This window comes from Myotis yumanensis, unplaced genomic scaffold, assembly GCF_028538775.1.
Source record: "Myotis yumanensis isolate MYYU_CA2020_CCGP unplaced genomic scaffold, mMyoYum1.0.hap1 SCAF_2, whole genome shotgun sequence".
NCBI lineage: Eukaryota > Metazoa > Chordata > Mammalia > Chiroptera > Vespertilionidae > Myotis > Myotis yumanensis.
The window spans coordinates 73,783,484-73,796,292 of NW_027223753.1; the positions used below are offsets into that span (position 1 = coordinate 73,783,484).

General features: G+C 41.3%; 1 non-coding gene across 1 annotated transcript; it reads right to left on the bottom strand.

The window, feature by feature from the left end:
- Positions 1-11,537: 11,537 nt before the first annotated feature.
- Positions 11,538-11,640, bottom strand: LOC139004535 (U6 spliceosomal RNA). Its single transcript, XR_011470413.1, has one exon. It is a non-coding gene; the product is annotated as a U6 spliceosomal RNA (small nuclear RNA).
- Between the last annotated feature and the right edge of the window lie 1,169 nt (positions 11,641-12,809).

Here is a 12,809-nt window from a genome sequence, read left to right on the forward strand (position 1 = left end):
ATGAAAGACTGAAAGTTTTTCCTCTAAGATCAGGAACAAGACAAGGATGCCCTATAGAAAACCCTAAAGGCTCCACCAAAAACTGTTAGAACTAATGAATGAATTCAGCAAAGTTGCAGGATACAAAATCAATATGCAGAAATGTGTTGCATTTCTATAAACTAATAATGAACCATTGAGAAAAAATTAAGAAAACAATCCCAGTTACAATTATATCAAAAAGGATAAAATGCTTATGAATAAATTTAACCAAGGGAGTGAAAGACTTGTACACTGAAAACCAAAAGACATTGATGAAAGAAAGTGAAGAAGCCTCAAGTAAATGGAAAGAATTGGTATTGTTCAAATATCCATACTATCCAAAGCAATCTACAGACCTAATGCAATCCTGACCAAAATGTCCACAGCATCTTTCACAAAACCAGAACAACCGATCCTAACCTTTGTATTGACCCACAAAAGATGCCACATCGTCAAAGCAATCTTGAGATAGAAAGTTGAGGGGATCACGCTCTCTAATTTCAATTTATATTACTAAGCTATAGTAATCAAAACAGTATTATATTTGCATAAAAGCAGACACACAGATCAATGAGAAAGATTAGAGATACCAGAAATAAAACCATGCTTATATGGTCATTTAATTTATGACAAAGAAGCCAATAATATACAGTAAATACCATAAACTTTTATTTTTCTTAATTGATTTAAAAGTTAACATTTTGCTCAACATAATAGGAGCAACAATGTGTGTGTGTGTGTGTGTGTGTGTGTGTGTGTGTGTGTGTATCAGGTACTCGCATTATCCATTAAGTGATATAATGTTATTTGAAAGTAGAATTGGATTAGTTATAAATGTACATTGAAAACTCTAGAGCAATCACTAAAATGGTTAAAATTACTATGATAATTGATATTATAAGAAGGAAAATAAAATCATATAAAGTGCTCAATTAAAGCCACTAAGACAGAAAAAAAAATGTTTAAGACAAAAGTAAGAACACTGAAAAAGGTCAACAGAAAACAGTAAAGAATATGGTGAATAATACTTCAATTATATCTCTAATTACTTTAAATATCCATGGTGTAAATACACCAATGAAAAGAGGTTATCAGAGTGGATCAATAAACAAGAATCAACTATAAATTACCTACAAAAACCCACTTTAAATATAAAGATATACATAGATAAAAAAGTAAAGAGTTGGAAACAAATACATGATGTTAACACTAATCAAAAGAAAAGAGAAGTAGGCATGTCAATTTCAGATAGAGCAGACTTCAGAACGAGGAATGCCATCAGGGATAATGAGGGCTATCACATCATGATAAAGTAGACAATGTTCTAAGAAGTTTTAACAATCCCTAACATGTATACACCTAACAAGAGAGTGTCAAATATGTGAGGCAAAATAGGGTAGAACTGCAGATAAATAGATAAATTATTTATTATAGTTGGAGCTTTAGGATTAAATGGGTCTTTTATCAGAAATGGACACTTCCAGAAGCCAGAAAATCAGTAAGAATACAGTTGAACTCAAGGGCATCATCCATCAACTGGATATAATTGACATCTATAGACTACTCCTTCCAACAACATTAGAATACACATTCTTCTCAAGCACACATTAAACATTCACCAAAATAGATTGCATTTTCAGCCATAAAATAGAACTTAGTACATTTAAAAAATAAAAATTATATAATATCAGCTCTCAGAACACAATAGAGTTATACTAAAAATTAACAATAAAAAGATAACTGGAAAATTCCAGTATGCTTGGAGATTAAAAAATACATACAGTGGGGCCTTGACTTATGAGTTTAATTCATTCTGTGACAGAGCTCGTAACTCAAATTACTCGTATGTCAAATCAATTTTCACCATTACAATGAATTGAAATGCTGGGCTGATGTTGTGGTGTTCACTGTAACGTTCACTGCACCAACTAGCAGTGGGGTATCTGAAGCTGGCTAGTAACCCGAATTTTAGCTCGCAACTCAAAACAAAAAATTGGCCGAGAGACTGCTCGTATCTCGAAAAACTCGTTAGTCAGGACACTCGTAAATCAACGCCCCACTGTACTTCAAAAAAGGTCAAAAACAGAATATCAGAAGAATTAAAATATTTTAAACTAAATGAAAGTGAAAACACGACTTATCAAACTTTGAAGGATGTGCAGTAGAAGCAGTATTTAGAGGGAAATGTATAGCACTGAACCCATATATTGGAGAAGAAAAATTACCTAAATCAGTAATCTAGGCTTTCATCTTACAAAATTAGAAAAGAAAAGAGCAAATTAAATCCAAAATAAGCAGAAAAAAGGAAATAATAAAAGTTAAAACAGATAAATTAATTTCCATTAATTTAATTAATGTAAATTAGTAGAAAAATTAACAAATCCAAAAACTGCTTCTTTGAAAATATTCAGTAAAATCAATAAACTCCTAGCCAGGACAACTAAGAAAAAAGGAGAGAAAACACAATTTATTAATATCAGAAATAAAAGAGGGGATTTCACCACAAATCCAATTCTCATTAGAAGGATAATAAGGGAATATTATGAATAACTGTATGCCTACACATTTGATAATCTAGATGAAATGGACCAATTCCTTAAATGATTCAATCTGTGAAAACTCACAAAAGAAGAAATAAACAATCTGAATAAGACTGCATCTATTAAATAAATTTAATCAATAATAAATAGCCTTCAAAACCAGAAAGATTCAGGTGCAGATGGGTTCACTGGTGAATTCTACTAAACATTTAAGGAAGAAATTATACCAGTTCTCTGCAATCTTTTTCAGAACATATTAACAGAGGGAGTGTTTCTATCTTATTCTATTACCCTAAAACCAAAACCAGAGTTTATATGAAAATAAAGCTACAGACTGATAACTCCCATGAACATTGATGTAAAAATCCTGAACAAAATATTAATAAATCAAATTCAATGTATATAACAATAATTATGCACTGTGACTAAGAGTAATTTATTTTAGATATGCAAGCTAATTCAACATTCAAAAACCATTTAATTTAGTTCATCATATTTACAGGTTAAAGAAGAAAAATCAATAATCACATCAATAGATGCAGAAAAAATATGTGCCCAATCTAACATTCATGATACTAACTCTCAGCAAACCAGAAATACAGGGTAAATTCTTTAACTTAATATAGGATATCTACAAAAACCTATAACATTGTTTTTAATGGTAAGAAATGCCAAGCTTTCCCACTATAAAAAGAAGCAAGACAAGGATGCCCTCTCTCATCACTCTTTTCAGCACAATCCTGGAAGTCCTATTTGATGCAAGAAGACAAAAAGGAAATAGTAGGTATGCTGAATGGGAAGGAAAGAATAAAACTGTATTTGTTCCCAGATGACATGTTCATCCACATTGATATTATAAAAGGCCTGTGGCCGTAACACTGTAACGTGGTAATGTCGTAACGCCATACGACCAACGACTGGACTCACCAGGAGGTGCTTTGATGGGTCTCGAGGTGCTGTGGGTCTCTGGGGTCCTGTAGTGGTATGGCGGAGTCTGGGGTCCAGCCGTGCCGAGGGACTTTGAGTCCTGGGTCTTGCGCAGTTTCGCGTGCTGGGCCTCTAGTAGAAAAGAAAAAAGACATGGAAGCAACCTAAAGCACATTACTAATTGAAAAAGCCAATCTGGGAAGGCTATGTGATGCATGATTCCAATTATACTACATTCTGGAAAAGGCAAAACTATGGAAATAATTTTTTTAAATATCAGTGGTTGCCACAGGGTGAGGAGAGAGGACGAATAGGCAGAAAGAACACAAAGGACTTTTAGGTCAGTGAAACAACTCTGTATGGCTCTACTGGTGGAAACAGGTGGAAACATGTCTTTGCATATTTGTCACAACACCTATCATAAACCTGAATGTAAACTGTGGGCTTTGGAGATAATGATGTATAGGGTCATAGACTGTAACAAGTGTTCCACTCTGGTGCAGGATGTTGGTTGTGGAAGAGGTTGTGCATATTTGGGCACAGGGGATATATAGGAACTCTCTGTGCTACCACCCAATTTTGCTATAAACCTAAAACTGCTCTAAAAATATTTCTTTAAAAAATAAATGTATTAGTGATTGGTAGGAAGGTTTCTACAATTTTAATATTTTTAAACTCAGTTGTGAATCCACAATTATTATATAACTAGAGGCCTGGTGCACAAAAATTTGTGCACTCGGGGAGGGGAGGTGTCTCTCAGCCTGGCCTGTGCCCTCTCGCAGTCTGGGACCCCTCAGGAGAAAATGACCTGCTGGCTTAGGCCTGCTCCCAGGTGGCAGAGGGCAGGCCCAATCCCTAGGTGCAGCCCCTGGTCGGGCTCAGAGCAGGGCCAATTGGGGAGTTGGGGAGCAGCCCTCTGTCATGCATGGAGCAGGGCGGATTGGGAGGTTGCAATGCCACCCTCAGTCACGCTAAGGGTAGGGCAGATTGGGGTGTTGGGGCACTGCCCCCTGTCACACTCAAGGCAGGGTCGATGGGGAGGTTGCGGTGCCACCCCCTGTCACGCACAGAGCAGGGCCAATCAGGGGGTTGGGGCGCTGCCCCCTGTCACTCACAGAGCAGGGCCCATCAGGGGGGTTGGGGCTCCATACCCTGTCACACACAGAGCAGGGTCAATCAGGGGGTTGGGGAGCTCCCCCCTGTCACTCACAGAGCAGGGCCCATCAGGGGGTTAAGGAGCTCCCCCCTGTCACTCACAGAGTAGGGCCGATAGGGGAGTTGGGGCGTCGCACCCTGTCACACACAGAGCAGGGAAGATCAGGGGGTTGGGGCACTGTACCCTGTCACACTCAGGGCAGGGCCAATGGGAAGGTTATGGCTCTATCCTGTCACACACAGAGCAGGGCCTGTGTGTGGGGGGAGTTGGGGCACTGTACCCTGTCACACACAGAGCCGCAGGGTGATCAGGGGGTTGGTAAGCTCCCCCCTATCAGGCACAGAGCAGGGATGATCAGGGGGTTGGAGTGCCTTCCCCTGTCACGAACAGAGCAGGGCGGATAGGGAGGTTGTGGCCCTGCCCCCTGTCACACACAGAGCCGCAGGGCGATCAGGGGGTTTGGGCACTGCCCCCTGTCACGCTGATCCCGGTGCCAGGAGGCCTGGTGGCTTGGCTGATCCCGGTGCTGGGAGGCATATTACCCTTTTACTATATAGGATAGAGGCCTGGTGCATGGGTGGGGGCCGGCTGGTTTGCCCTGAAGGGTGTCCTGGATCAGGGTGGGGGTCCTGCTTGGGTGCCTGGCCAGCCTGGATGAGAGGATGATGGCTGTTTGCAGCTTGTCACACCCCCTTCAAGGTGGGGGTCCCCACTGGTGTGCCTGGCTAGTCTGGGTGAGGGGCTGAGGGCTGTTTTCAGGCTGGTGGGTGACTGAAGCTCCCAACAGCTCCTTTTTTTCTTTTTCTTTTTTATTCTGGGCCTGCTTTAGCTCTGAGGCTTGGCTCCAGCTCTTAGGCCTTGGCTGCTGAAAGCAGGTATCTGGTTTGTTTGGGTTCTATAATCGAAACACTGTTTCAACTCCAGCTCTGAGATCCTGACTGGCTGAAAGCAGGTTTCTGGGGTTTTGTTTAGCTTCTATATTTGTAACAATGTTTCAAACTGCAAGCTCAGAGGCTGGCAGCGGCAGGCGGGGAATGTTGGCGTCCTCTGTCACTGAAGCAAGCAAGCCTCCTGTTAGCTTCAAGCTGCCTGGCTGCCAGCTGCCATCTTGGTTGGCAGTTAATTTGCATATCGCCCTGATTAGCCAATGGGAAGGGTAGCGGAGGTATGGCTAATTACCATGTTTCTCTTTTATTAGATAGGATTTTTCATGCTTTTTTGCTTACCTGAAATATTTAATAAAATATTTAAAAAGATATTTACCTCATCTTTTTTTTCTGCTATCAACTTTCTTCAGGTTCCTTAAATGATGTGATTCAATTTCAACTCTTCTGCTCGTGTATCACACTCTATTGAAGTCTCTGGATCATAGAACTTATTTGAAAAAAGTAAACATTAACTATTGCTTACAACTTCCAAGGGTGTTGATAGTCTTTATTTCCAGAAATGTGTTTTCAAATTTATAATGCAATATAATAATTCTGACATCAATTATTGAAGGAAATCTTAGTGAATTTCAAATGATAAATCTGATGTGCAAAATAAGTTTTCAATATCTGGTTATTCAGCAAGCTAGTTTCTTGTTTATTAAGAAGTGAGTTATACCTAAAACAGTTGCTCTGATTTAGTTAAAACAAAAGTATAGTGAATTAATTACAGGATGTATAATATTCTAGTCATTTTCTTCATCTGTATATTATATTTTCTATGTGACTTGGATTTCTTTGAGCATCGTTACTTAAGAAAAGTTAATATAAATTGATTAGCAATGGAAAACATAAAATTCCATTTTATCATAGGAATACTGATTGCTACTATGTTTGTCTTTTGCATACACAGCCAGAGCTAATCTTTGAATTCAAGACGGTGTCTGGTTCAGCCATGTAGTCAGGTGTTTGTTGAATGCCTGAATAAATGAGCGCATGAGTGAAGCTTATTGCTGTATGTTTTTAAAAAATTCATTTGCCTTGTTTTTATAGCACCATAATCACAACTTACATATAGTTCAATACATCATTCATTTAATTATTTTATACATTTCAGCATTTCATTATTTCTACATACTATTTTTAGATGATTTTTCTCGTTCACATTGCCTAACCTTTTAACAACTGTATTAAGATCTTGCTGTCTGTTTATCAGTTTTAGACATGGTTTTATATGTGGGTGAGCTTCACCTAACTTCTGGGGCTCTGCCAATTACAGACAGAAATGGCCGAGACAGTAATTTGTAAATGCCAATAAAATGATTCTGGTTTTGCAGATGTTTAGATTTATCTGTAACAAAATTGACTGTGAATACATGTCTCCAAGTAAAAGGATAAAAGCTGCTTTTAAAAGAGGGGGAAAAAAAGACATTCTGAATCTTTATTGTAAATTATACACCATACAAAATCAGTCCAAATTGTTCAAACCCTTGGACACTCACAGTGTTATTATGCTCCCCGCTCATGGTACTGTATAATTATCCCAGTTAACAGCAGTTTGCGATCGAGCGAGGCTCTCCCAAGAAGAGATGCTAGGCTTATAGAACTAAAATTGGTACAGATGTGGGTCCCTGTTTTTGTTCTCTGACTCTGCATGTGAAAAACAACCACTTAATTCCAGACTTTTTTCATTTCCCCAGTTAAGATGTTAAGCTAGATGGATCAAGAGGTTGCCTGGTAAGTAAGAATTTCAACAGTGAGCTGTAAGGCAAAGGGCTGTGTGTCTCAAATTCTAAATTCACTTAATGCAGTGGTTCTCAACCTTGGCTGCACATTAGAATCACCTGGAAATCTTTTTAAAATCCTGATTTCTGGGCCTCATTCTCCGGAAATTCTGTTTCTTTGTTACTAATGTTGTGGCCCCACCCCATAACAAAGAAACAGAATTTCCGGAGGATGATGCCCAGAAATCAGGATTTTAAAAAGATTCCCAGGTGATTCTAATGTGCACCAAGGTTGAGAACCACTAACTTAATGGGAATGGATATTCTTTGTTAATGAAGAAAATTTATTCATTGCATCCTGTTCCTTTCTCAACACGGGAAAATTATTCTTAAAAATATGTTATATTTTGTTGACACTTTATTGTAATTTATTACATATAGTTTCAGAGAATAATGAGGGGGGGAAAACAAACTAATGGGAAAATGGATAAGAACTAGGTAAGTCTGCAGCCACATCCCTACCTCTAAAAAGAAATGAGAACTTAAAACAGTGCTTGGGTTTAAGGGCATAAAAATAAAATGAGTGACACTGGTTTTGGTAGCACTAATGCTGCTGGTTACCGCCACCCCCGCCCCTTGCCCTCGCTTTTTCACTGATGGAGAGAATTGGGGTATTGGGAAGGCAGGCATGGCGGAGTATGTGAAATTCTCTCCCAGTACATAACCCTCACTCATCCAGCAGCTCCTCTGGGTCTTATAAATCACTCTTCACTCTTAATTGTGTCGATTAACAGTGCCCTGAGTAAGCCACAGGGGCCAAGCGGAGACGGCAGAGAAGGAGGCAAGGACCTGGCAATTCCCTTGACATCACGGAGACTAACCGAAATCACACACTTTATTATAACAGCATCACTAACCTAAATATCACTGCGGCGGATCCATTCCTCTCATAATCAGGGGGGAATCCTGGGAGTCAGCCTGAAAGGGAACCGGCTCCTCATTTTCTATCATTCCGTTTGACACATTCTGCCTTAAACATAATAGCAAGTTAAGAGTCTGTGGCATTTTAATCCATCTCCAAAGGGTTGCTCTTTTAAACCCAGCCTGGATCAATGTGACCAGAAATCATGGACATGGGAACACAGTGAAAAAGGGATTGTTAGGAATGAAGCTGCCTTTACCCTGAGCATATTTCTGAGTTAGTTACTCGGTGGTAACTGGAGCTAAGAGTTTGAGGCAGTGACCTAGATAATCCAGGCAAACCACCCATTTTTGCCTGGAGTGTCAGGAAAATTGCTCTAATTCCCCACTTCGCTTTGATAGTGGAAGCCCAGTCAGTTTTCTTCAGTGTCCTATGAGGCTCTGAGCTGTTCTCAGTCCATAGGATGGGGCTGAGCCTGTCAGTGGGGGCTCATGCTCTGCAGCTCCGGCTTTGATTGCTATTGAACTGGATGGGACTGAAATCATAATTCCGCTGAACTCAGGGGAGCCATACGGCCTTGCTACACAGTACGATCACTCGTGTCATTTAAAACGATGCTGTGTGTGAATAGCAATAACTGGGTGCGTCAGTTCCTGGTCTTTCTTTGTTATTTCATTCATGCTACAGATAATCACTGTTTATTACCTCCGTGACAGTCCACAGTAACAGGATGTGCACGGCTGTAGTAGAAATTGGCCATCCAGCCCCGGAGCATTTCTCATGTGTTTGGGAAATTTTCCAAACTGTTTGCTCCCTGTTCCTGTCTGGGGAATCCATTGACTCACTTGTCCAGCCTCACTCTTTAGTTATGATACAGGCGAGATTTGGAAGAGGAAGGTCGTGAAGAAAAAGAACGAAGCATTGTGTGCACGGAGGCAGCTCTCATTTCCAGAGCAGCAGAGGGTGGAGAAATACCTTTAAGTGGCCAACATTGTCGGCTGGCAGAAGCTGAAGGGTCTCCGGGTAGGGAAGCTGCAGTAATGTCTCAGCTGAACTAGTTCTACCATGTGATCTGGGTCATTCGTTTCGGCTGTGCAGCCTCTGTAAATGTTTCCTGTAACACAAAGGATGCATAGGCTACCTAATAGAATTTAACATATGCATTTTTTTCTGAATAAATTATGTAGAGTTGGTTTCCCTTACTTGAGATTAAATGGTTCAATGGGGAGCCCAGAACAGAGTGGTCAGTTTTACTGAGGGAAGAAGGGTGTCATGAATGCAATTACATATGAGGCCTCCCTTGAACTGATTCAAAAGATGCTTCCCCATCCCTTCCAGTTTGACCAGGATGGCCTGGACATGTACACATTTGGTTTTTTGAATAAAGGCTGATTGAAACACAGGTACATACAAGAATGGATAAATAGATGTCAAAATCTCTCATTTCAATTATGAAGTGTAGTGCTTTGATATGTTTGAAAATTCAAGCATTTAACATTTAAAAATTGAGGGTTTGGTTACCCAGAGTAATTAATACAATGGACAGGCCCTCAAATCTCAGTGGTTTAATGTAATAGAAGTTTAATTTTCTATTCTTGTGGGGTCCCTCCTTAGGAAAGTTCTCATTCAAGAGGGGACACAGGCCACATCATTCAGAACATGTAGCCTGCAGAGTCACTCAGTATGGCAGGAGGAGATAAGGAGGAAGGGACAGAATACCTTTTTTTTGGGGGGAGGGGGTCACAACGTGAGGAACTGTATTTATTTCTTTTTAATTCTTTATTAGTTAAAGTGTTACAAATGTGTCCTCATCCGCCCCATTAACCCCCCACACACACACTCATGCTCTCATGCCCCTGTTGTCCATGTCCATTGGTTTGGCTTATATGCATGCATAGCAGTCCTTTGGTTGATCTCTTCCCCTTGCTTCCTCCCTCCCCTACTTTCCCTCTGGGGATTAATAGTCTCATCACTGTTTCTCTGTCTTTGGATCTGTCCCTGTTCATCAGTCTATGTTGTTCTCTATATTCCACAAATGAGTGAGATCATGTGGTATTTATCTTTCTCTGACTGGCTTATTTCACTTAGCATAATGCTCTACAGTTCCATCCATGCTGTTGCAAAAGGCAAGAGTTCCTTCTTTTTTACCACAGCGTAGTATTCCATTGTGTAGATGTACCACAGTTTTTTAATCCACTCATCTGTTGATGGGCACTTAGGCTGTTTTCAAATCTTAGCTATGGTGAATTGTGCTGCTATGAACATAGGAGTGCATATATCCTTTCTGATTGGTGTTTCTGGCTTCTTGAGATATATTCCTAGAAGTGGGATCACTGGGTCAAATGGGAGTTCCATTTTTAGTTGTTGTTATTTTATTGATTTTTTACAGAGAGGAAGGGAGAGGGATAGAGAGTCAGAAACATCGATGAGAGAGAAACATTGATCAGCCGCCTCCCACACACTCCCCACCGGGGATGCGCCCGCAACCAAGTCACATGCCCCCCACCGGAACTGGACCCGGGACCCCTGAGTCAGCAGGCCAACACTCCATCCACTGAGCCAAACCAGTCAGGGCCCATTTTTAGTTTTTTAAGGAAGCTCTATACTGTTCTCCACAGAGGCTGCACCAGTCTGCATTCCCACCAGCAGTGCAGAAGGGTTCCTTTTTCTCCACATCCTCTCCAACACTTGTTGATTGTTGATTTGTTGATGATAGCCATTCTGACAGGTGTGAGATGATACTGCATTGTCGTTTTGATTTGCATCTCTTGTATAATTACTGACTTTGAGCATGTTTTCATATGTCTTTTGGCCTTCTGTATTTCCTCTTTCGAAAAGTGTCTATCTAGGTCCGTTGCCCATTTTTTGATTGGATTGTTTATCTTTCTATTGTTAAATTTCATGAGTTCCCGTAAATGTTGAAGATTAAACCCTTAACGGTGATATCATTGGCAAAGATGTTCTCCCATGCAGTGGGTCTTCTTGTTGTTTTGTTGATGGTTTCCTTTGCTGTGAAAAAGCTTTTTATTTTGATGTAGTCCCATTTGTTTATTTTCTCTTTAGTTTCCATTGCCCTAGGAGCATTATCAGAGAAGAAATTCCTTCGGCATATGTTTGCAATTTCGCTGCCTGTGGATTCCTCTAGTATTTTTATGGTTTCCCGTCTTACGTTTAAGTCTTTTATCCATTTTGAGTTTATTTTTGTGTATGGTGTGAGTTTGTGGTCTAGTTTCATCTTTTTGCATGTATCTGTCCAATTTTCCCAACACCATTTATTGAAGAGACTGTCTTGACTCCATAGTATGCTCTTGCCTCCTTTAAAAATATATGGAACGCTTCAGGAATCTGTGTGTCATCCTTACGCAGGGGCCATGCTAAACTTCTCTGTATTGTTCCAATTTTAGTATATTGCTGGGGTCCAACCCCAGCGGGTCCAGGGGTCCCCAAAGGTGTGGACGGAGTCGGCGAAGAAGGAATGACATGGAGGCTATGTCAGTTGATCAGCATAGCAAGGTTCTCCCTCCAGGATCTCCAGCCAAGTTCTGTGTACAGGTTCTCTCCAGGATCTTTTGCCATGTTCTGTCTAGGTTCTCCAGCCAGGTTCTAGTCAGGTTCTCTTGCCATGTTTTCTTGCTAGGTCTTGTCTCTAGGTTCTGTCTCTAGGTTCTTCTCTAGGTTCTGTCTCTGGGTTCTGTCTCTAGTTTCTGTCTCTAGGTTCTGTGTTTCTCTAGGTTCTGTCTCTAGGTTCTGTCCCTAGGTTCTGTCTAGGATCTCCAGCCAAGTTCTGTAGCCAGGTTCTGTCCAGGATCTTTTGCCATGTTCTCTCGCTAGGTTCTGTCTCTAGGTTTGTGCTAGGGTGAGGGACTGCACCATGGAAGGGTTACAGAATGTGCTGGGAGGGGGGACTGACATATGAAGGATTGTGTTGCCAGGATATGAGGATTGTGTATGTGCTGGGAGGAGGGACTGACGTATGGAGGGGAGTTGCAGGGTTAGGAACCATGGAAGAAAAATTGCTAGATTGTCTTAGACTAGTCAGGTGTGACTCTGTTTACCCCCCCTTTGTGCTTATGAACTTTCTGTGAGCTTCTAAGGTAACACTGTTTTGTTATAAAAATCATAATGCACACTTGCTCTTTGCCACATGCCGCGAGGCTTCCCAGAGGGGGAAGGTACGGGCTGTGGTCAGCTGGCCAGCTTAATAAACGGCTTTCAAATTTAAATTCTGAGTCGGTGGTCTATCTCGTTGAGCCAACCCATAACATTTGGAGGCCCGCAGCGAGATACCCGGCAGGGAGGAGAGGGACCCCTTACTTAGGGCTGGAGGCTCTCCCCCGGCAGGGGTGAGAGGGACCCCCTATTTAAGGCAGGAGGCTCTCCCCCAGCAGGGGTGAGAGGGACCCCTTGTTTAGGGCAGGAGGCTCTCCCCCGGAAGGGAGGAGAGGGACCCCCTATTCAAGGCAGGAGGCTCTCCCCCAGTTGTCGCCGGGCACTCAGCGAGATACCCCACACCTGTGGAGAACGACTACCAAGGAGGCCTCCAGTCCACCCAAAACTTTCAATTCAGAAACCAAGCCACCTGGACTCTCGAGA